The sequence below is a fragment of the Vulpes vulpes genome, chromosome 6, assembly GCF_048418805.1.
Source record: "Vulpes vulpes isolate BD-2025 chromosome 6, VulVul3, whole genome shotgun sequence".
NCBI lineage: Eukaryota > Metazoa > Chordata > Mammalia > Carnivora > Canidae > Vulpes > Vulpes vulpes.
The window spans coordinates 80974829-80996145 of NC_132785.1; the positions used below are offsets into that span (position 1 = coordinate 80974829).

The 21317-nt window shown below is 34.4% G+C and overlaps 1 long non-coding RNA gene across 1 annotated transcript in view; it reads left to right on the plus strand.

The window, feature by feature from the left end:
• The window catches only part of LOC112907835 (uncharacterized), a 299234-nt gene that overhangs the window by 148049 nt on the left and 129868 nt on the right, over positions 1-21317 (plus strand). The gene's annotated exons all lie outside the window — the stretch shown is intronic.

Here is a 21317-nt window from a genome sequence, read left to right on the forward strand (position 1 = left end):
TTCTTTTAAAATCAGTTCCCATAAAGTGTGTGTATTGAATGATCGCTCCCACCATGACCACTCCATTCCATACTAGAATGATAAAGGAAATATTTCTTCCTGCTCTGTCTGCATGGAATATATTTCTGTGTTGTGAAAGGGTAGTGATTAATTTCAGATCAATGTATTTCAACAATGTGAATGTTCTCAATGTTAGTACAAACTTTGTACCATAAAATACTTAAGGATTTTCACTGTGGTGTTTTAATTATTACTGTTTTAAATTTTTATATGCTGCTGCTTCATATTTTTTAAAAGACCAACGCATAAGATGAATCGCTGCCATTTCAAAAACAAATCTAATCATTCCACTGTGGAAAACTAATACCAAATTTAATGTACACTTTCTTGAATTCAGTCTTCCACAAACATCACTTTGATTCATATTTTAGTCTGGTAAAAAATACCAGAGTTAAACCTAAGTTTATAAATAATTGGATATTAGATTTTCAATTCTATCAAAAGTGATCACTTCAAAGAACAGTAGATATAGTGTAATTTCTGAAAATAGAAACCAAATATTTCCTCTTACATATGATTTAATGTGAATTATTTATATATAATTGTTTTTTGTCCTTTTATAATTTAGAGATTCATTTAAATCTTAGACAATCATTTTCTATAAAAAATCTAAGAAGGAAAATAATCTTCATAATCTCAAATTTCAGAAACACCAAAAAACGAATCCAAGTACAGATTATAGAAATGAAAAACTCCCATGTTTTTATTTGCCCCTGAGAATTTCCCTATTTCCTACCTGTGTGATAGTACTCAATTAACATCTAAGTCGAGTTACAAGGATCCAAGAGTTCTGCATAGCTAACTTCTGTATTTTATACACTCTAATTTAAGGCATGTGTTTCAGCCCACTATTGACAGTAGAAGAGAACATTTAAAACCAGTAGCTACTGGAAATAGAATGACAAACATACCACTACTTTTTTTGGCAGAAATCTTTTAAACTGTAATTTGGCCTCCTCAATAGTTTTATGTCTAAGGAATGATTGTTGGAATGTATTATCTCCTATGAATTTGACTATTTTAAATACCTCAGTTAAATCATGTTGTATTTGTCCTGCATTTGACTTATTTCACTTAAAATGAGTGAAACTGGAGAATATGTTGCTATCACATATGTCCCTGTTTCCATCTTTTTTGAAACTGAATAAGAGTCTATTGAATGCATATTCAACATTTTTATCGGTTTAACCGTCCATGGACATTTAGATTGTTTCCGCATTGAATACTTTGAATAAAACGTCATGGGAATGCAAATATCTTCTTAAGATGGAGATTTTAGTTCTTTTTTTATAAATAATCAGAAGTGGGATTTCTGAATCATATGGTACTTACATTTTTTTATTTTTTTAAGGAACCTCCATACTGTTTTCCATAGTGGCTGCACCAATTTACATTTCCACCAATAGTGTACAAAAATTCCTTTTTCTCACATTTTCACCAACATCAGTTGACTTATATTTTGATAGCCACTATCACACATGTGGGGTGATACCTCATTGTGATTTTGATTTTCCATGATAAGTAGTGATGTGGAACATCTGTTCATGTATTTTTTGACAATGTGCATGTCTTTGGAGAGCTATTTAACTCTTATGTCAATTTTTAATCAAGTTGTTCTTCCTTATTTCTGGAAGTTACTTAGGTATTTTCGATATTAACCCCTTACCAAAAATAGGCTTTGCAAGTATTTTCTCAGATTCTATAGTTAACCATTTTCTCTGTTAAATATTTCCTTTGGTGTGCATGAACTTTTTAGTTTGATGCAGTTCCATTTGTCCATTTTTGCTATTGTTTCCTCTGCTTTGGCATATTATCTAAGAAATCATAAGGAAAAACATTCATGGAATTGTTTTCTTCTAGTATCTTACAGTTTGCGCTATTACATTTAAATCTTTCATCTGCCTTGAGTTGATTTTTGTGTATAGCATGAGATTAAGGTTGAATCTCTATCTTGCATGTGAATATTTAGTTTTCCTAAAACCATTTGATGAAGAAATTACCCCCTTACTATTTTATAAGCTTGACATCCTTGCTGAAGATCAATTGGCAATATTTATGTGGATTTATTTCTTGCCTCTCTATTCTGTTCCATTCATATATATATGTTTGTTTTTACACCATTACCACACAGCTTTAATTACTATAATTTGGTAGTATATTCTGATATCAGGAAGTGTGGTGTCTCTAGCTTTTGTTTTTTTGTTTTGTTTTGTTTTGTTTTTCTCAAACTGACCTATTATGGTCATTTGTGGTGTGATACAAATTTTGGAAAAAAAATTTTTTTCTGTAAAAGTCATTAAGGTTTTGACAGAGATTGCGCTGAATCTGTAGATCAACCTCGGTGTCTTTAATTCCTTTCATCAATGTATTATATTTTTCAGAGTTCAAGTTTTTCACCTCTTTAGCTTATTCATATTTTGTAACTTATGATGCTATTAAAAATTAATTATTTTTTCTTAATTTCCTATTGAAATGTTCCTTTTTTATAAAAAATGATTTTTATAAGTCACTATCCTACAACTTTGAGTTTATTTAACACTGTTAAAAAGAATCTTTGATTTTTTACATATAAGATTGTATCATGCAGACAGAGATAATTTGACCTTTTCCTTTCTTTGGATGCCACTTATATCTTGCCTAGTTGCTCTGACTAGAAGTTGCATTACTCTACTGAATAGGGTGGGGTTTTTTTTGCCTTGTTCCTGATTTTAGGGGAAAAGTTTTTAGCTTTCCACTGCTGATTATGATGTTAATCGTGGGCTTATTATATGTGGCTTCTTATTCCTAGTTTGTTGAGAGTTTTATCTTAAAAGAGTATTGAATTTTGTGAAATGCTTTTTCTTTGGCATCTATTGTGATGATCATGGAACTTTTACCCTTCAGTCTATTAATGTGGTACATCACATTGATTTTTCATATGCAGAACCATCCTTGCATCCCAGGAATAAGTCACAATGTGGTCATGGAGTATGGCTTTTAAAATAGGCTATTTGATTCAGCTAACTAGTATTAGTTGAGAATGTTTGGATTTATGTTCACGTGTACTTTACTTGAAATGTCTTTGTCTGGCTTTGATATCAGAATACCGTTGTCTTCATAAAAATAATCTGGAAGTATTTCCTTTTCAAATTTTGGGAAGAGTTTGAAGAGAAGGGATGTTAATTCTCACATTTTGTGTAGTATTCAACAGTGAAGCCATCTGGTTCTTGGCTTTGTTGGAGTGTGTTTGATTATTGAATCAGTTACTGGTTATAGATCTGTTCACATTTTCTATTTCTACATGCTTCAGTTTTGGTAGTTTGTATATTTCTAGGAATTTATTTCTTCTAGATTATCTAATTTGTCCAAGTGTAATTGTTTATAGTAGTCTTTCATGATCCTTTTTTTTTTCTTGTGTTTTCAGTTGTAATGTGTCCTCTTTTATTTTTGATTTTGTTCCTTTTTTCTCTTAGTCTACCTAAAGATTAGTCAATTTGGTTTCCAAAACTTAGCTTTAGGTTCATTGATTTTTTAAATTTTTTTTCTAAATTTCACTTATTTTTACTATATTATTCCCTTTTTCCTAGCTTTGGTCTTAGTTTGTTCTTCTGTTTCTAATTTGTTCCTGAGTAAAATTAGGTCGTCAAGATCTGTCTTCTCTTTTAATGTAGGCATTATGGCTATAAAATTCCTTTTTAACACTCCTTTTGCTGTATCCTAATTTGGTATGTTGTATATTTGATTGTTTTCATTTGTCTGATATTTATTAATTGACTTTTAATTCAATCCTTGTCTCAGTGTTGAAAAATTTTAAAAAATCACAAACATGTCACAATTAACAATTTTACTTTTGCTATTGATTTCTAGTTTCATTTCATTGTGATTATAAAAGATACTAGGTATGATTACAGTCTTCTTAAATTTGTTAAAACTTGTTTTGCAACCTAACATATAACTTGTTTTGGATAATGTTTCCTGTGAGCTTGAGAGGAAGATGTATTCTGTTGCTGGTTGGAGTGCTCTGAATGGTCTCTTGGGTCCAATTGATCTGTAGTGTTGTTCAGGTTCTGTTTCCTTATTGACTTTTCCTGTCTGAGTGCTCTATCCATTATTGAAAATGAGATTTTAAAATCTATTATTTCGTCTATTCTTCCTTTAGTTTTTTTTTAGTATTTGCTTTATATATTATGTGATGTTTATGTAGGTTTGTATGACTACATTTGTAATGTTGTAATATGGCATTATTATATTTGTTACATCTCCCAAGTAAATTGACCCTTTTATTATTCTGTAAAATCCTTCTTTGTCTCTTGTGATAGTTTTTGATGTAAAGCCTATCTTTACTGATATAAATACAGCTATCTCTCCTTTTTTGATTACCATTCCCATGAAATATCTTTTTTTCCATCTCTTCACTTACAGCCTATATGTGTCACTAAATCTGAACTAAGTCTCTTGTAGGCAGAATATAGTTGGATCTTTGCATTTTTAAATCCCATTTAGTCACTCTGTCTTGCAGGGAGATTAACCCATTTTCATTTAAAATAATTACTGAGGGGAAGAATTTACTCTTACCATATTATTGTCTCCTGTATGTCTTGTCGTTCTTTTGTCTCTTCTTGATTGCTTTCTTAATATTTCATTGATTTTTTGGTATCAATATGGCTTATTTTTTTTTTACTTTTATTTGTTTTCTACATGTATTTTTTGGGGGGTTATCAAGGTTTGCAAAAAATATAGTTACAACTTAAAATATACTATTGTAACAAACTTTAGTAGCATCCAGTAACTACACTTTTACTTAGCTCCTCACTTCATCTCCCACTTCATGATTTTGATATCACAGTTTGTATCTTTTTATATTTATCAACTAACATACTTTTATAAATAATTATTTTAATATTCATCTTTTAACTTTTACTAGAATTAAACTTTTGAATTAACTTTTAATTAAACTTTTTAATTCTAGTAATTTAATTCTAGTTTAATTCCTGAGAGCTTTCTTAAGTAATTTTTGTAAATCAAGTCTGGTGGCAATGAACTACCTAGTATGTGTTATTTGTCTGAAAAAGATTTTCTCTATTTTTGAGGGATTGGTTTGCTCAGAATGGTATTCATGGTTGGCAGGTTTGTGTTTTGTTTTTCTTCTTCTATACTTCAAAGATTCTGCTGAAAAATCTGCTTATAGGAGTTAAGGGAATTCTCTTGCTGCTTTTAAAATTCTCTTTGTCTTTGACTTTTAACAATTTACTTATAGCATGGCTTGGTGTGGATTTCTTTGAATTTGTTGCATTTAATATCCATTTGGCTTCCCGGATGTGACTGTCCTTTTCTTTCCTCAGATATGAGAAGTTTTTTGGCAATTTTTATTTTATTATTCAAAAAGATTTTATTTATTTAAAAGAGAGAGCACATGAGCAGGGGGAGGGGTGAAGAGAGGGGGAAACAGAGAATCTCAAGCAGTGTCTGTACTGAGTGTGGAGCCCAATGGGCCTGATCTCATGAACCTTAGATCATGACCTGAGCCAAAATTGAGTAAGATGCCCTAGTGCTCCTGGTCCTTTTATTTTATTTTATTTTATTTTATTTTATTTTATTTTATTTTATTTTATTTTTTCTGTCCAATTTTCACATAATGGGGACTCCTTTATGTGTATATTGTCCAATTGATAGTGTCACATAACTTTCTTAAGCTTTCCACACTAATTTTAAGTGTTTTTTCTTTTTTATTCCTGTGACAGGATAATTTTCATTGACCCATCATCAAGTTTACTAATCTTTGCTTTTGATTGATCTAGTTTGTTGTTGAATATCTCATGATATTTTCAGTTCCATCTTGTGTTCAGCTTTTGGACTTTGGTACTTTTTAATATTTTCTGTTTCTGTTGAGATTCTCATGTTGTTCATGCATTATTATCCTGACTTTGGTGAGCATTTTTATAATAGTTATTTTTCTCTGTCAAGTAAGTAATATCTATATTTCATTAATGCTGTTTTCTGGAGACTTAACTTGTTCCTTTACTTGGGACACATTTTTTTGGTGTCTTCATGTTTTTTTATTTTATGTCTATGTGCATTAGAAAAAAATTAAAAAAACTTCCTCTCCTAGAGTTAACAAATATCCTGGTGCAGAAGACCATCATAAATCAGCCAACCAGATATTCAGGGGCTTTTCAAACTTGTGCTAATGCAAACCTTTGCCTTTTCTTTTCTTTTCTTTCTTTCTTTCTTTTTTTTTTTTTGAGATTTATTTATTTATGATAGACATAGAGAGAGAGAGGCAGAGACACAGGAGGGGGGAGAAGCAGGCTCCATGCCGGGAGCCCGACACGGAACTCAATCCCGGGACTCCAGGATCGCGCCCTGGGCCAAAGGCAGGCGCCAAACCGCTGAGCCACCCAGCGATCCCCAAACCATTGCCTTTCCTTAACAGCAGCTAGGAGTCCAGGATTTCCTAGGTTCCACCAGTGCTCAGAGTTAGGCAAGATAGAAGCTATTTTCTTGGGCAGCTCCTGGGAAAGTTGGAAGATTGGGTATATGGTCCAATTCTTTCCCTTGGCAGAGAGAAGCTGAGCTGTGATCTGGAATTTTTTTACTTACTGACTATGCACTCAATGGATGAAGGGAACTATGGTGAATGCTTGCATGGTATTCAGACTACCATCTTTGTTCAGTCATTTCCGGAGTTTGTTGGGGCCCATTAACACAATTAGATAGGAAATACAGAAGCAACTCCCTTGGACAGCCCTCAAGAAGTTGGAACATTGGAACTGTGGTCCATCTCTTTTCCTCCCTAGGGAGAACCTGGAAGCCAGGGCTTTCCTCCTGATTCCATGACACTGTGCTGGGGATATGGATTATGGAAAGAAGGTGTCTTGAGTTATTCTAGCTTTGATATGGCTGATTTCATGGTTGCTCAGAATTCAGGGGCCTGTCAATTAGTTTCTTAATTTCTTACAAAGGAAATATATTCATGTATTGTTGAATCAGTATGCCTTTAGAGAGGAAGAGTGTCTAAAACTTCCTCTTCTGCCATCTTTCTGTTGGACATGCTCCTAAAACTACAAATTTTGAGCATATATACTCAACTATGAAAGGTCCTAATAACTTGTGCAGGTTTGGGAGTACCTCTTAAATCTGTGTAATTTCTCACAAATAAGACTTGAATGGCATCATGGTTATATTTCTATCTCTGCTTACAGATGAACAAAATAAGGTGGTAATGGGACTGTATGTGAATAGTACCTAAGAACAGGTTATATTCCTCGTGGGTTTGGGAGGATAGAATGCATGCATTTTAGACTGATTGATTTTGGAAACCCAGAGATCTTTCCACGTTTCCCCCCCCCCCCCACATTTACCTTAGAAGTAAAAATCAATCAAACAGAATGTGAATGGTAAGTATTAATGAATAATAATTCATAAATTCAATGATTTAAAGATTATCTTTATATTCATTATTCTTAGACATATGTATACCCTTACATCTGGTGGGTGCTCATTTGTTCCTTCAATGAAGGAACAAATGGACAAAAGTTCATATAAAATCAATGGTCAGTATTCTTTATGTGTATAATTCGAGTAAACAAGAAATAGCCATTGACATTTTAGTCATTACATATGAGTACTGATTACACTTTGATTTTTAAATATATTTTAGCTTCAAAATATTTCTGCAATAATTTGAGTAAAATATAAAATTAAATAAGCAAGTGAAATGTGAAGCTATCATAAAAGTTATACTTGATTTTTTAAAAAACATGAATAACAAATCATTTTACTATTTTTAATAAGAATATGTTGTATATTTATCCTATTCAAGAGAAACTGAATTGGATTTGAAAATGAAGTTAAACAGGGATAGCAGTTTCTAATTAAATTAAATATAACATTATAATAGTATAATACTTTGCATTATGGGTACAGAAATATTTGTAATGATGTTCTACTCAAAAAAATACTGAAGAACATGGTTCAAAAACCTTCTTTCTGCTAAACAGCAGCATGTAGAACCACATGAAATAAATATACCTATCAGTATACTCTATAGGATTAGTTATCCATATTGTTTTGAGGGAAAAATAAAAATTAATGTGTGTTGTAAATTTTCCTTGCCAGAGATATAGGGGGAAAAAAGACAATGCTAAATAATACTTTCTTGACATATTTTCACTTCCTTTAAATTTTAAGATAACATGAAACTATTTCTAATTTATTAATATAAGAAAACAGAAGTTGGCTTGATTCAGTGCATTAGTGGACTTTAGTATAGTAGCTTTTTCATAGATATCCACAATTATCTACCTGTTGTTCATCCACCTGTGGTTTAATTGGGGCTAAGTTGCTTCAATTTGATGTGTGGATAGAACAACCCTACATTACATGTGTTTATTCTAGAGCCCATGGTAAAGGAGTATTATCTACTCAACAGAAGTTTTTCTCATGATAGCAGAAGGTAAGATTGTAGATTGTTACTAGAGGATCAAGGAGAGACCCATGATTCCCATTAAAGTCTAAACTATAATACTAGAAATTGTCACTTCCACTGAGAATATACTGGCTAAAAAGAGTCACAGAGAAAGCCTCCTATCAGTGGGGTAATGCAACCTGTATGAGAAGAACTGTGAAGTCAAATGACTAAGAGCATGCATTAAGGGAAGACAGGAGAATTGAGAAGGTAATGGTGTCCACTGTAGTCCATTTTGTTTACAATTATCCTCACACCTACCACAATCAGAATTCACTCAAATCCATTCACAAACCCTCAAAAGTTTAATCTAATCATGGTATTATGCTTCAAATCCAGAATATTGTTGTTTATATCTGGTCTGGATGAGGTTTCTTAATCTGGAGAGCTAGTAAGAAAAAAGGCAAGTTTTCTATCCCTTGTCACACATAGTTCTCAATATAAATTCTACAATAGGGATGGGTTATCTGTAACAAAATTCTAATTTGAAAGAGAAGCAAGAGGAACATGAAGCAATCTCTAGAGTCCATAACAATTCTTGGATTCTGTTGGGAAAAAATATTATCTGGCTCCCTAATCTGGAGTTAAAGAATAGACTTTCTTTTGCTCCCTGTGATTGGCTCTCAGTACATTATTTTCCCATAATCCTTCTCTCCATCCATTCTTTCTTTTCCACTGTCTTCCTTGTTTACCACAAAGAGAAAATGCCTTGCTTGGTAGCTGAGCAACTTTCTGTCAGTCTGCTGCCTAACAGTGAAAAGGTGGGATCCCAAAAGTAGCTTTACATCTCAGCCATGTTCTGTTTGTTTATTTAGGTACTGCCAACATAACTTTTGTTTTATTTTTGTTGTTGTTGTTATTGTTTTTTTTTTTTTTTTTTTTTTTTTTTTTTACTTCAAAAGGTTCAATCTGATCCCATGTGTCAAAGCCATATGAGTAATTATTGTCAAGCTGCCTTTCTGCCTAGGCTTTTTGTGTGTGTGTGTGGTGTGGTTATTTGGGGAATATGATGATTTTGACTATGTCTTTATTTTTCTAGAAACTATATATTTAGCTAAAAAGTTCTAGACACAATTTTTATTTTCTCAAAGGTATTAATAAAGAGGTTTAACTATACACTTGGTTAACTACTAACCTATTTACTTTGAGAACATCTTTCAGTGATGGAATCCCACATACCCCCTGCTGAAGCTGTCAGTGCCTTGATCTGGTAAGGAACAGATTAGTTTTCTATGCATCTTCTAGGCATTTTTAATTCTTTCTTCTTTCTAATATTTTATTTATTGATTCATGAGAGACAGAGACACAGGCAGAGGGAGAAGCAGGCTCCATGCTGGAAACCTGATGCGGGACTTGATTCCGGACTCCAGGATCATGCCCTGGGCCAAAAGCAGGTACTCAACCGCTGACCACCCAGATGTTCCCATTTTTTAATTTTTTCTAAGTTTTATTTTCAAATTAGCTAGTTCTCCCCCCCCCCCCCACCAACCTCATTTGTTTCTTGTGGTTCCTTGTAAAATGCAGCTAACAACAGCCAACTCATAGATTCAGCATTCTGCTTCAAAATCTCACCCCACATGACAAGTTAATTAGGTATATTTTCTGCCTTCCAGGTTATCACAGATGACAGTTGTACCAAATATTTCACAGTAAATAATAGAGATCATCATATACTTCAACTATCTATAGTGATTTTCTTATGACATATACTTTTCCAATTTTATGAATAATTTCCTTACTGTTGTCCTGTTCCTAAAGTCACTGACACATATTAGGGTTGTGTGTGTGTGTGTGTGTGTGTGTATGTGTATTTTCCTTGCTCTACCTTACTTCTATGAACTAATTTTTGTCTCATTCAACTATTGGCACAGTAATCTTGCTGAACTAATAATCTTAAGATTTTTGGGCCTTTAAATAAGTTATTTTTTAAATATATCATTTTTAAAATAATTTTTTCATCACCTTTATTATTACTTAAATTCAGTTAGTCAACATATAGTACACACTTAATTTCAGACATAGTGTTCAATAATTAATCAGTTGCAGTGCTCATCATATCACGTGCCCTCCTTAATGCCCATCACCCAATTCCCCCATCATCTCACCCACTTCTCCTCTGGCAACCCTCAGTTTGTTTCCTAAGAGTCTCTCACGGTTTTTCTTCATCTCTGATGACTTCCCTTTCAGTTTTTCATCCCTTCCCCTATGATCCTTTACGCTGTTTCTTATATTTCACATATGAGTGAAATCATATGATAATTGTCTTTCTATGACTGACTTATTTCACTCAGACTAATACCCTCCAGTTCCATTCATGTTGATGTAAATGGTAATTATCCTTTCTGATGTCTGGATAATATTCCATTGTGTATGTATACTACGTCTTCTGTATCTATCCATCTGTTGATGGACATCTCGGCTCTTTCCACAGTTTGGCTACTGTGGACAGTGCTGCTATAACTTGGGGTGCAGGTGCCCCTTCAGATCATTACATTTGTATCTTTAGGATAAATACCTAGTAGTTCAATTGCTGGGTGGTAAGGTAGCTTTATTTTTAACTCCTAGAGGAACCTCCATGCTGTTTTCCAGAGTGGCTGTACCAGCATATCACTAATAGTGTCATTTACCTTCTTTTTTTCTTTTTATCTATTCATCAACTGTCTTGCAGGTGGTCTTGGATAGATTGAGCTGTGCTTGGTTTTAAGCTGGAGATTGGGCTTATGTCCAATTCATTTGCCCTTCTTTCTCTTAGAATGAGGGCTTGTTCTTTCCTTGATAGAGTTCAGAAATTCCTAGAGGAGCAGGTAAATGGATATGTTTGCTGTCTCAATGTCTAGGCTCAGAATCCACATAGACATTCTTTCGGCCAAGATAAACCACATGGCTAAACCTTAAATCAATGGACTGAGGAAGTATATTCAACTTATAGTAGAAGAAACTTCAAAGTTACATGATAGAGGCGCTTGATGCTGACCAGAGATGTGTTTGAAACAATATGGCAATTTCCCAAACCAAAAAATAAGACTAAGGAAGAAAAGCATTAAATGGAAACAGACCAGCATGTTAGATTTTATTGGAAAATATAACTAAGAAAAAAAAAAGATGAAGTGTAATTTATCATAAAACAGGAATTTGTACATACAAGCAATTAAAATTCCTTTTTTTATAATAAATTTATTTTTTATTGGTGTTCAATTTGCCAAAATACAGAATAACACTCAGTGCTCATCCGTCAAGTGCCCCTCTCAGTGCCCGTCACCCATTCACCCCCACTCCCTGCCCTTCTCCCCTTGCACCACCCCTAGTTCATTACCCAGAGTTAGGAGTCTTCATGTTTTGTCTCCCTTTCTGATATTTCCTACCCATTTCTTCTCCCTTCCCTTCTATTCCCTTTCACTATTATTTATATTCCCCAAATGAATGAGAACATATAATGTTTGTCCTTCTCTAATTGACTTACTTCACTAAGCATAATACCCTCCAGTTCCATCCATGTTGAAGCAAATGGTGGGTATTTGTCATTTCTAATAGCTGAGTAATATTCCATTGTATACATAAACCACATCTTCCTTATCCATTCATCTTTCGATGGACACCGAGGCTCCTTCCACAGTTTGGCTATTGTGGACATTGCTGCTATAGACATCGAGGTGCAGGTGTCCCGGCGTTTCAAGCATCTGTATCTTTGGGGTAAATCCCCAACAGTGCAATTGCTGGGTCGTAGGGCAGGTCTATTTTTAACTCTTTGAGGAACCTCCACACAGTTTTCCAGAGCGGCTGCACCAGTTCACATTCCCACCAACAGTGTAAGAGGGTTTCCTTTTCTCTGCATCCTATCCAACATTTGTGGTTTCCTGCCTTGTTAATTTTCCCCATTCTCACTGGTGTGAGGTGGTATCTCATGGCAGTTTTGATTTATATTTCCTTGATGGCAAGTAATGCGGAGCATTTTCTCATGTGCGTGTTGGCCATGTCTATGTCTTCCTCTGTGAAATTTCTGTTCATGTTTTTTGCCCATTTCATGATTGGATTGTTTGTTTCTTTGCTATTGAGTTTAATAAGTTCTTTATAGATCTTGGAAACTAACCCTTTATCTGATACGTCATTTGCAAATATCTTCTCCCATTCTGTAGGTTGTCTTTTAGTTTTGTTGACTATCCTTTGCTGTGCAAAAGCTTCTTATCTTGATGAAGTCCCAATATTTCATTTTTGCTTTTGCCTTCGTGGATGTATCTTGCAAGAAGTTGCTGTGGACGGGTTCAAAAAGGGTGTTGCCTGTCTTCTCCTCTAGGATTTTGATGGAATCTTGTCTCACATTAAGATCTTTCAACCATTTTGAGTTTATCTTTGTGTATGGTGCAAGAGAGTGGTCTAGTTTCATTCTTCTGCGTGTGGATGTCCAATTTTCCCAACACCATTTATTGAAGAGACTGTCTTTCTTCCAGTGGATAGTCTTTCCTCCTTTATCGAATATTAGTTGACCATAAAGTTGAGTGTCCACTTCTGGGTTCTCTATTCTGTTCCATTGATCTATGTGTCTGTTTTTGTGCCAGTACCACACTGTTTTGATGACCACAGCTTTGTAGTACAACCTGAAATCTGGCATTGTGATGCCCTCATCTATGGTTTTCTTTTTTAAAATTCCCCTGCCTATTCGGGGTCTTTTCTGATTCCACACGAATCTTAAGATGATTTGTTCCAACTCTCTGAAGAAAGTTCATGGTATTTTGATAGGGATTGCATTAAACATGTAAATTGCCCTGGGTAACATTGACATTTTCACAATATTAATTCTGCCAATCCATGAGCATGGAATATTTTTCCATCTCATTGTGTCTTCCTCAATTTCTTTCAGAAGTGTTCTGTAGTTTTTAGGGTATAGATCCTTTACCTCTTGGTTAGGTTTATTCCTTGTTATCTTATGGTTTTGGGTGCAATTGTAAATGGGATTGACTCCTTAATTTCTCTTTCTTCAGTCTCGTTGTTTGTGTATAGAAATGCCACTGACTTCAGGGCATTGATTTTGTATCCTGCCACACTGCCAAATTGCTGTATGAGTTCTAGCAATCTTGGGGTGAAGTCTTTTGGGTTTTCTATGTAGAGTATCATGTCATCAGCGAAGAGGGAGTGTTTGACTTCTTCTTTGCCAATTTGAATGCCTTTAATGTCTTTTTGTTGTCTGATTGCTGAGGCTAGGACTTCCAGTACTATGTTGCGTAGCAGTGGTGAGAGTGGACATCCCTGTCATGCTCCTGATCTTAGGAGAAAGGCTCCCAGTGCTTCCCCATTGAGAATTATATTTGCTGTGGGTTTTTTGTAGATGGCTTTTAAGATGCTGAGGAATGTTCCCTCTATCCTTACACTCTGAAGAGTTTTGATCAAGAATGGATGCTGTATTTTGTCAAATGCTTTCTCTGCATCTATTGCGAGGATCGTATGGTTCTTGGTTTTTCTCTTGCTGATGTGATGAATCACATTGATTGTTTTATGAGTGTTGAACCAGCCTTGTGTCCCGGGAATAAATCCTACTTGGTCATGGTGAATAATTTTCTTAATGTACTGTTGGTTCCTATTGGCCTAATGTACCTATTGTATCTTTTTTTTTTTAATTTTTTTTTATTATTTATTTATGATAGTCACAGAGAGAGAGAGAGAGGCAGAGACACAGGCAGAGGAAGAAGCAGGCTCCATGCACCGGGAGCCCGACGTGGGATTCGATCCCGGGTCTCCAGGATCGCGCCCTGGGCCAAAGGCAGGCGCCAAACCGCTGCGCCACCCAGGGATCCCGTACCTATTGTATCTTGTTGAGAACTTTTGCATCCATGTTCATCAGGGATATTGGTCTATAATTCTCCTTTTTGGTAGGGTCTTTGTCTGGTTTTGGAATTAAGGTGATGCTGGCCTCATAGAATGAATTTGGAAGTACTCCATCACTTTCTATCTTTCCACACAGCTTTAGTAGAATAGGTATGGTTTCTTCTTTAAACGTTTGATAGGATTCCCCAGGGAAGCCATCTGGCCCTGGACTTTTGTGTCTTGGGAGGTTTTGGATGACTGCTTCAATTTCCTCCCTGGTTATTGTCCTGTTCAGGTTTTCTATTTCTTCCTGATCCAGTTTTGGTAATTTGTGGCTTTCCAGAAATGCGTCCATTTCTTCTAGATTGCCTAATTTATTGGTGTATAGTTGTTCATAATATGTTTTTAAAATCGTTTGTATTTCCTTGCTGTTGGTAGTGATCTCTGATTCATGATTTTATTAATTTGAGTCTTCTCTCTCTTCTTTTTAATAAGGCTGCCTAATGGTTTATCTATCTTATTAATTGTTTCAAAGAACCAACTCCTGGTTTTGTTGATGTGTTCCACAGTTCTGGTCTCAATTTCATTGAGTTCTGCTCGAATCTTATTAACTCTCTTCTGCTGGGTGTAGGATCTATTTTTTGCTGTTTTTTCTCTATCTCCTTTAGGTGTAAGGTTAGCTTTTGCATTTGAGTTCTTTTCAGTTTTTGGATAGATGCTTGTATTGCGATGTATTTCCCCCTCAGGACTGCTTTTGCTGTATCCTAAAGATTTTGAATGGTTGTATCTTCATTCTCATTAGTTTCCTGAATCTTTTTAATCCTTCCTTAATTTCCTGGTTGACCCTTTCATCTTTTAGCAAGATGGTCCTTAACCTCCACATGTTTGAAGTACGTCCAAACTTCTTGTTGTGATTTAGCAATTAAAATCCTATAATTAGTTTGAAAAACTGAAAGTGTATACTTAATATGTAGATTTGACATACCAAAAATGATTAAAATGTAATAAATGAAAGTGAAGTATTCTATCATAAATGTAATATGAGGTCCAATAATGAGAAGAGAAGACAATTGCCCAGGAATATTTGAGAACCTAATGACCAAGGACTTTCAAAAAAATGAGCTGAGGAGCTACATATTTAGGACCCACAATTAAACTTAATCAGGATAAAAACAACTACCTCCTATACAATAACAAAATCTCATCTAGGTACAAGAAAGTAACTTTTGAAAATGAAAGACAAAAAGACAGTATATCCCTGGGGGCGGGGGTACTTAGAAGGTGCTACCTACAGTTTTAAGCTATTTTTTTTCCAGTGGAAACTATGGACACCCAAAAACAATTGAATGCCATATTTAATGTGTGAAAGAAATTATCAACATGACCTCTGAAGATGATACCAAGAAAAAATTATCCTTCAAATTTGAAATTGGAAGAGATATGCAGAACACTGAGTTGATTCAATGCATATCTGAATTCTAAAAAAAATTCTAAAATCAGTTTTTCAGGCAGAAGAAATATCATGTATCAAAAAAATAAAGAATGCACTGCAAGAGAAAGCTATTTTTAGATAAGTCAAAATATTCACCATGCTATACAATGATGAGAATGTATTTTGTGGTTTAAAATAAATGAAGAAATAGAATCACCCAAACAATAAAATGAAAAGCAGGGAGGAATAAGTCCTGGAATTTTTTTTAATATTATTTATTTATTTATTTATTCATGATAGTCACAGAGAGAGAGAGAGAGGCAGAGACACTGGCAGAGAGAGAAGCAAGCTCCATGCAGGGAGCCCGACGTGGGATTCGATCCCGGCTCTCCAGGATGGAGCCCTGGGCCAAAGGCAGGCGCCAAACCGCTGCGCCACCCAGGGATCCCAGTCCTGGAATTTTGATGTGTTAAGGTCCTTATATTGTCTTGGAAACTCATCAATGTAATGCAATCAAGAATGCAAGCCATAATTTCTGGTACAATCATTAAAATTTTCAGCTTTGTAAAAAATGCTGGTGGTATTTTGATAGGGATTTCGTTAAATATGTAGAATGCTTTGGGTGTATAGGCCTTTTAACAATATTTGTTCTTTCAATCCATGAACCATGGAATGTTTTCCATTTCTTTGTGTCATCTTCAATTTATTTCATCAGTGTTTTATAATTTCCAGAATACAGGTTTTTCACTTCTTTGATTAGGTTTATTTCTAGATATATGACAGTTTTTTTTGTGTAGTTATAAATGGAATTGATTCCTTGGTTTCTTTCTGCTGCTTCGTTATTGGTGTAGAGAAATGCAATAGATTTCTGTATGTTGATTTTGTGTCCTGTGACATTAGCAAATTTGTGCATCAGTTCTAGCAATTTTTTGGTGGAGTCTTTTGGGTTTTCTATGTAGTATTATGTCATCTGGAAATAATGAAAGTTTGGCTTCTTCCTTGCTGATTTGGATGCCTTTTATTTCTTTGTGTTTTCTGATTGCTGTGGCTAAGACTTCCAGTACTATCTTAAGTAACAGTAGTGAGAGTGGACATCCTTGTCTTATTCCTGATCATAGAGAAAAAAACACTCTCCGTTTTTTCCCATTGAGGATGATATCAGCTGTGAGTTTTTTATATATGGCCTTTATTATATCGAGGTATTCCCTCTAAACCTACTTGGTGAAGGTTATCATGTATGGATATTATACTTTGTCAAATGCATTTTCTGTAGCTATTGGAATGATTATATGGTTCTTATCCTTCCTTTTATTATTGTAGTGTATCACATTGATTGATTTGCAAATGTTAAACCACTTTTGCAATCCAGGAATATAACTCACTTGATTGGGGTGAGTTTATATTTTAAAAATATACTGTTGGATTCCATTTGCTGTTTTTTGTTGAGAGTTTTTGTATCCATGCTCATCAGAAATATTGGTCTGTAGTTTTCTTTTTTAGAGGCATATTTATCTGGCTTTAGTATCAGGGTAATGCTGGGCTTCATAGAATGATTTTGGAAGTTTTCCTTCCTCTTCTATTTTTTTTTGAAAAGTTTGAGAAGAGTAGGTGTTCACTCTTCTCTAAGTGTTTGGTAGGATTTGCCTGTGAAGCCATCTGGCCCTGGCCTTTTGCTTGTTGGGAGATTTGTGATGACTTTTTCAATTTATTTGCTGTTCAATTTTTCTATTTCTTCCTGTTTCAGTCTTGGTAACATATACATTTTTCTAGGAATTTATCCATTTCTTCCAGGTTGTCGAATATGTTGGCATAAACTTTTTCATAATCTCATAATTGTTTGTATTTCTGTGGTGTTGGTTGTTATTATCATTTGTGATTTTATTTATTTGGGTCTTTTCTCATTTTACTGAGTGTGGCTAGGGATAAATCAGTTTTAGTAACTTTTTCAGTTTCTGTATCATTTCTGCTTTAATATTTATTATTTCTTTCATTCTACTGGATTTGGGCTTCTTCATTTGTTCTTTTTGTAACTCTTTTAGGTGTAAGATTATGTTGTTCACTTGAGATTTATTTTCCTCCTTGAGGTAGGATTATATTGCTTATATTGCTATACACCTCTTCTACAACAAACTATCACCTCACACCCATCAGAATGGTTAAAATCAACAGCACAAGAAACAGGTGTTGGTGAGGATGTGGAGAAAAGGAGTACCTCTTCTTGCAGTGCTGGTAGGAATGAAACTGGTGCAGTGACTCTGGAAAACAATATGGAGTCTCCTCAAAAAGTTAAAAATATAACTACCCTATAATCCAGCAGTTGCACCTCTTGATATTTACCCAAAGAACACCAACATACCAATTCAAAGGGATACGCATACCCCAATGTTTATACAAGAATTATCTACTATAACCAAATTATGGAATTAGCCCAAATATCTACTAATTGATGAATGGATAAAGAAGTGGCTTATATACACAATGGAATATTACTCAGACATAAAAAAGAATGGGACTTGCCATTTGCAAAACATAGATAGAGCTAGAGAGTATTATGCTAAATGAAATAAGTCAGAGAAAGATAAGTACCATAAGATTTCATTTATATATGGAATTTGAGATGAAATGAATGAGCAAAGGGACAAAAAAATAGAGGCAAATCAAGAAACAGACTCCTATCTATAGAGAATAAACTGATTGTTACTAGAGGGCAGGTAGGTGGAGGGGATGGGTTAAATACATGATGGAGATTAAGGACTGCACTTGTAATGAGTGCCAAGTATTGTGTTGAATCACTATTTTGTAAATCTGAATCCCATATTACACTGTATGTTAATATTAAATAAAAAATTTTAAAAGCTAACAATTATCAGATATAACTAAGGAAAGACTTAATGAACCAGAATATATTTAGAAGAACCCATGAAGAAAAAAGTATATGGGATATAGTCAAAATGACATATAAGTTTAATTGACATCTCAAAAGACAGAGAGAAAGAATATGGAGAAGAAACAATACTTAACTAACTGAAATTAAAAACTCAGAGGATAAATTGTTCTACACATACTTACAGTAGCATTACTTGCTAATAATCAAACATTAGAAATATCCCAAATTGGGAGGTGGGTGGGGGTTTGGGGTGACTGGGTGATGGGCAATGGGGGGGGGCACTTGGTGGGACGAGCACTGGGTGTTATGCTATATGTTGGTAAATTGAACTCCAATAAAAAACAATAATAATAAAATTAAACATAAGCTTGGTATGATTAAAAGAATAATAAATAAAAGTGACTTCTTGAAACTTTCAAAAAAATAAAACATAAAAAATAATAAAAATGCCTTTCAAACACACACACACACACACACACACACACAAGAAATATCCCAAATATTCAGCAAGGATAAAATAGATATATAAAGGTGTGTAATATGCATCCCATAGAATATTATACAGTAATAGTATATTAATTACAACTATATCCAACAACATGGATGAATAGCTGAAAAATCATATGGAACAAAAGAAAACAGTATATACCTTGTGACATTAAATTATATTCAAAAACAAGCAAAACATTGCTGTGATATTGATACTTCTAATCAAGATGGTGACTACATTAGGAATAAGACAATGTCTAATGTTTGAGAGGTATGTGACAAGGGTTTCTTCTGGTGTGAGCAAAGTTCCAGTTCATTATGTGAATGGTGGTTGTATAAATATCCTCACTTTAAAAAATTAATTTGTGTTCTTCAAAAGATTAAATAATAGGGAAATATGACTAGGGAAATACGACTAAGTATTATGATAATATTAGGGTTCTAATGCATAGAAATTTGAAATTCATAAATATTTTCTTTAGGCATTTTAACACTTAGAGGTAACTGACCCACAAAGTAAAGAGGCCTCCAATAAATAATGAATTATGAAGGCAGACTACTGGTCACCAGAAGACGTAAATACTGATATCTCACTTAAAACCATAGTCTAGAAACCCAATCACATTTTATCTAATTCAAGAAGGTTGTTTCAGCTTATTGCATAAGAAATTATACACACACACACACACACACACACACAGGCTACAGTGTTCATTTGCTATTTTATATAAGAATAATACTCTTTATTTCCAAAGAAAAGAGACCCATTCAGGAAACTTACATAAAAGCAAGCTTATTGTTAGATGCTAAATAAGTCTCTTTTCTTTTAGAAGAGAAAGTAATTATCATTTTTAATCCCTATTATATAAATCAATAAATTCACGTTTGATTTACAACCTGTGCTGTGCTTAAATGGACTGAATGAATTGAAATAGGGATTCCATTCTAATCTGGGAATTACCTACTTCCTTGGAAATAGTGCCTGGTACTTGGGGAATGCTTAGTACTTTTCAGTTATTGTTACTTTTGTTATTATTGGTAACCATGTGCCAAGATAGCATCTTATCATTTCCACTGAACCTCTTTTCTTTTGAAATGTCAAATTATTAAGTACATAACTTTCTTATCTTTTTTGTCTTTTCCATTTTAAATATATTCGGAGTAGAGAAACCCAATAGTCATCCTAGGATTCCTAGTGCACAAAATCCTTTGCAGTTAATCACTTTCTGGAATATTAACCAGCCTGCCTTTTTATGGCTACTCAAACTCTTCTGCAAACTAAAACTGGTTTAAGCTTCATTGGTGGGTGGTCCCCATCACTGAAAGTTACAGCTAGAAAGGAAGTTGATTTTTGACTGAAAGTATGGCTAACATTTCCCAGAAAATTCTCAGGTAGACCAGAAGTTTCAAAAAACTGAAATGACACTTTCTCTTTCTATAGGTGAACTATGTTGTAAGTTACATATCACTATGCCATTTTATTGCATTTATTTTTTCCTCACTTTTTCCAACAAATATTTATCAGAATTTCTTTTTTTTTAATTTTTATTTATTTATGATAGGAACACAGTGAGAGAGAGAGGCAGAGACACAGGCAGAGGGAGAAGCAGGCTCCATGCACCGGGAGCCCGACGTGGGATTCGATCCCGGGTCTCCAGGATCGCGCCCTGGGCCAAAGGCAGGCGCCAAACCGCTGCGCCACCCAGGGATCCCTTTATCAGAATTTCTATATGCCAGGCACTGTGCTAGGCATTAAGGAAGCACGATAAGAAGCAATTCCTATCCACACATGGGTCTTGCGACAGAAAGGGAGCATAGGAATTGAAAAAGGCTGTGGTTACTGTAGTAGAGAGAGTTGAGGGAAGCATGGTATGAAATGAGGCTGCCATATTACGAATGTTGATATCATTGTAGTGTTTGAATCATGGGAGGTGTGGTGAAGTAAGTTTGGGGAAAAATTACCTGGTTTCAGTTCAGTTTCTTGGAGAGTATGTAGTTAGAAGGAAATTGGAGAAATATTTCAAATTTTAATGACATCAAGTTGAGTTCTGTATGCACAGCTTCACAGCAGGGGGTGCTATCATTGAGATAATGATCAGATGGACTCCTGTGTGGAAGGTGTTATTCATTCTAAATGTGTTTGGAAGCTATTGCTATGTGTCAACTGCAGTGGAAATTTGATCACATTTGTGTTTCCATGTGATAAT